Source organism: Oncorhynchus mykiss, chromosome 14, assembly GCF_013265735.2.
Source record: "Oncorhynchus mykiss isolate Arlee chromosome 14, USDA_OmykA_1.1, whole genome shotgun sequence".
NCBI lineage: Eukaryota > Metazoa > Chordata > Actinopteri > Salmoniformes > Salmonidae > Oncorhynchus > Oncorhynchus mykiss.
Genome location: NC_048578.1, coordinates 30,501,289 through 30,505,771, shown reverse-complemented (window position 1 = coordinate 30,505,771; position 4,483 = coordinate 30,501,289).

Below are 4,483 nucleotides of genomic sequence, written 5' to 3'. Positions count from 1 at the left end.
GTTTGTGTGTGTGTGTGTGTGTGTGTGTGTGTGTGTGTGTGTGTGTGTGTGTGTGTGTGTGTGTGTGTGTGTGTGTGTGTGTGTGTGTGTGTGTGTGAACGTGGCTCCAGATCTTATGATAGACAGGTGCTGTCACACAATCCAAAGATGGTGGATAAATTAAGATATCCCATAAAGGCCGTTTACCACTGAAGAAAAATGTCACAGTTCCTGTCCACTTAAGGGGTGGTTCTCCCATAGGCACCAATGAGATAGCAGCTGGGTCTGGTCTACTTAGTTCGTTGACTATATATGGTCCAGATAAAAGTAACCAATGAAATGTCTCGCTTTTTGTTTCATTTCTAACAGAAGCGTCCCTAAGACTGCTGTCAGTCAGGAGATGGAGCACCTGCAATGTTTATATTCCACCACTAGATGGTGGCAGTAGTTTAGGGACGTTTGAGTAAATAATCTGCTTCTTTCAACTTTACAGTCTCTGAGTATGTGATGGTACCAAACTTTATTTGGGTATGAGACATTTCAGTGTCCTTATTTAGACCTGGCTTGATGTATGCTTCTTAGTAAACATGTTCAAATAAGGCTTGCGTTGTTCCTTTGTCTTGTGAGGTATGGACATGATTATGTGGTGTGTGGTCATGTGGTCCTTCTGAGAGGTTGAAGCTCATGGTCATTAAATTAGTTCTGTACTTCAGCGGCCATATTGTGAAGCAGGGTTCTGTATTCCAAATGCGGTTGGGTACATTTACATTTTAAATTTGAGTAATTTACTAGACGCTCTTATCCAGAGAGACTTACAGTTAGTGCATTCAGCTAGGTTGGACAACGGGCGTGAGGAGGGGTCAGTGTGCGTGAGGAGGGGGTGTGAGGAGGGGGTGTGAGGGGTGGGGGTGTGAGGAGGGTTGTGAGGGGTGGGGGTGTGAGGGGGGGTATGAGGGGTGGGGGTGTGAGGAGGGGGTGTGAGGAGGGGGTGTGAGGGGTGGGGGTGTGAGGAGGGGGTGTGAGGGGTGGGGGTGTGAGGAGGGGATGTGAGGAGGGGGTGTGAGGAGGGGGGGTGCTGGGGGATTTTTTAAGATACCCTTTGAAGAGGTATGGTTTCAGATGTTTTCAGAAGATAGTCAGGGACTCTTCTGTTCTATCTTCAGGGGGAAGCAAGTTCCACCATTGGGGTGCCATGACAGAGAAGATCTTGGACTGGGCTGAGCGGGAGCTGCTCTCCCATAGGGGTGGGAGGGCCAAGATACCAGAGTTGGCAGAATGGAGTGCTCTGGTTGGGGTGTAGCGTTTGAGCATAGCCTGAAGGTAGGGAGGGGTAGTTCCTCTTGCTGTTCCGTAGTAACATGGTCTTGTAGTGGATGTGAGCTTCAGTTGGAAGCCAGTGGAGTGTGCAGAGGAACTGGGTGACATGGGAGAATTCTGGATTCTGGATAAGTTGCAGGGGTTTCATGGCACAATCGGAGAGCCCAGCCAACAGACAGTTGCGGTAGTCCAGACGGGAGATGACAAGTGCCTGGATTAGGACAGGGTCGTACTCTATGGATGTTGTATATTGTAGAGCATGAACCTGGAGGAGCGAGTCACTGCTCTAATGTTTGCAAAGAACAGGGTGTTGTCCAGGGTCACGCCAATGTTCTTTTCACTCTGGGAGGGGGACACCACGGAGTTGTCAACTGTGACGGGTAGGTCTTGTAGTGGGTAGGCCTTCCCCAGGAGGAAGAGCAGCTCTGTCTTGTTGAGCTTAAAGTGGTGGGCTGACATCCAAGCTGAGATATCTGCCAGGCACGCAAAGATGCATGTCACCACCTGGGTGTCAGAAGGGGGTGGAGGAGAAAAGTAGTTGAGTGTCATCCGCATAGCAATGATAGGGGAGACCATGTGATGAGATAATGGGCCGAGTGACTTGATGTATTGAGAGAAGAGGAGAGGGCCTCGAACAGAGCCTTGGGGGACACCAGTAGTGTGAGTACGTGGTGCAGACACATATCCTATCCACGTCACCTGGTAGGATGCAATCCAAGAGTGTGCAGAGCCTGAAACACCCAGCCCTGAGAGGGTGGAGAGGAGGGTGTTATGGTTAATGGATAAAAAAAGGCAGTGGATAGATCTAGGAGAATGAGAACAGAGGAGAGAGAGTCAGCTTTGGCAATGTGGAGAGCCTCCGTGACACAGAGATCAGTCTCGGTTGAGTGACCCATTTGAAGACTGACTGGTTAGGATCAAGAATATCGTTCTAAGAGAGATAGAGAGAGAGTTGGTCAGAGACAGCACAAAATAAAAGAAGGAAGGGGCATTAGGCTGAGTGAATTAGGAGTGGATGTCATCAACCTTCTTTTCAAAGTGGTTGACAAAGTACCCTGCAGAGAGGGAGGAGGAAGGGAGAGGAGGAGAGGGGAGAGGGTAAAGGATTTTGTAGGGAGGAGAAGGTGGAAAATAGTTTCATAGGGTTAGAGGCCGAAACATGACATTTAGAGGGATAGAAAGTGGCTTTAGCAGCAGATACAGAGGAAGAGAATTTAGAGAGAATGAAAGGATGATAGGTCCTCCGGATGTTTAGTTTTCCTCTATTGTGGCTCAGCTACCCACATCCCAGTTCTCTAAGCTCGCAATGAGTCACTGAGCCACAGAGCAGGAGAGGAGGACCGAGCCGGCTGGCAGGTAAGGGGACAGGGCAAGTCATAGGAAAGGGAGGAGAGTTAGAAGACAGGAGGGAGGATTTAGCAGAACGGTGCGATGATAGGAAAGAAGAGAGTAGTGGGAGCGAAAGAGCAAAGATTGTGATGGCCATCTGGGTAGGGGCTGAGTGGCTAGGTTTGGAGGCGAGGGAGACAGAAAGGAAACAAAGTAGTGATCAGAGACCTGGAGGGGGGGTTTAATTTATTCTTAACTGATAAGAATTTATAAAGAATTTAATAAGATTTGTTCTTAACTGACTTACCTAGTTAAATAAAGGTTAAAAAAATGAAAAAAAATATAACACAAAGATGTAACACAAAGCCTGTGTCCCAAATGGCACTCTATTCCTTATATAGTGCACTACACTATGCCAGTTAGCCAATGTGCGGGAGCACTGATTGGTCCGCCCAATTGGGGTAAAATGTACAGTACATGAATGTATAGTTAAAGTGACTATACATATATGATAAACAGAGAGTAGCATCAGCGTAAAAGAGGGGTTGGGGGAGGCACACAATGCAAATAGTCCGGGTAGCCGTTTGAAAACCTGTTCAGGAGTCTTATGGCTTGTGGATAAAAACAGTTGAGAAGCATTTTTGTCCTAGACTTGGCACTCCGGTACCGCTTGCCATGCGGTAGTAGAGAGAACAGTCTATGACTGGGGTGGCTGGGGTCTTTGACAATTTTTAGAGCCTTCTTCTGACACCGCCTGGTGTAGAGGTCCTGGTTGGCAGGTAGCTAAGCCCCAGTGATGTACTGGGCCGTATGCACTACCCTCTGTAGTGCCTTGCGGTGAGACGCCGAGCAGTTGCTGTACCAGGCAGTGATGCAACCATTATGCTCTCGATGTTGCAGCTGTAGAACCTTTTGAGGATGTCAGGACCCATGCCAGATCTTTTTAGTTTCCTGAGGGGGAATAGGCTTTGTTGTGCCCTCTTCACGACTGTCTTGGGGTGTTTGGACTATTCTAGTTTGTTGTTGATGTGGACACCAAGGAACTTGAAGCTCTCAACCTGCTCCACTACAGCCCGTCGATGAGAATGGGGGCATGCTCGATCCTCCTTTTCCTGTAGTCCACAATCATCTCCTTAGTCTTGGTTACGTTGAGGGATAGGTTATTATTCTGGCACCACCTGGCCAGGTCTCTGACCTCCTCCCTATAGGCTGTCTTGTCGCTGTCGGTGATCAGGCCTACTACCACTGTTGTGTCGTCTGCAAACTTAATGATGGTGTTGGAGTCGTGCCTGGCCATGCATTCGTGGGTGAACAGGGAGTACAGGAGGGGACTGAGCACGCACCCCTGGGGAACTCCAGTGTTGAGGATCAGCATGGCAGATGTGTTGCAACCTACCTATTATCATGCACTACCAGGCCCATTATCATGCACTACTTTTGACCAGGGCCCATTATCATGCAAAACTTTTGACCAGGGTCCATTATCATGCACTACTTTTGACCAGGCCCATTATCGTGCGTTACTTTCGACTCTGACACATTAGCCTCTGGTCAAAAGCAATACACTATATACCCTAGTCAAAAGTAGTGCACGATAATGGACCCTGGTCAAAAGTAGTGCACTCTAAAGGGAATAGTGTGCCAAATGGAATATAGTGTGATAAGTTCATACCTCTTTTCTATGAAGAAAGGTTGAGTTATATGAAGTCTCTTAAGAAGCCCTCCTTCCATTCCCAAAGAGTATGGTACACATGCCTACACCTGCCTGATTACCTGAGAGGGGCTTTTTTTCAAAACGGAAGCCGTGCCACTTTTCATCTCCGCTGTCAAGAGTGTGCCACAGTGTAAGTCCAAGGCC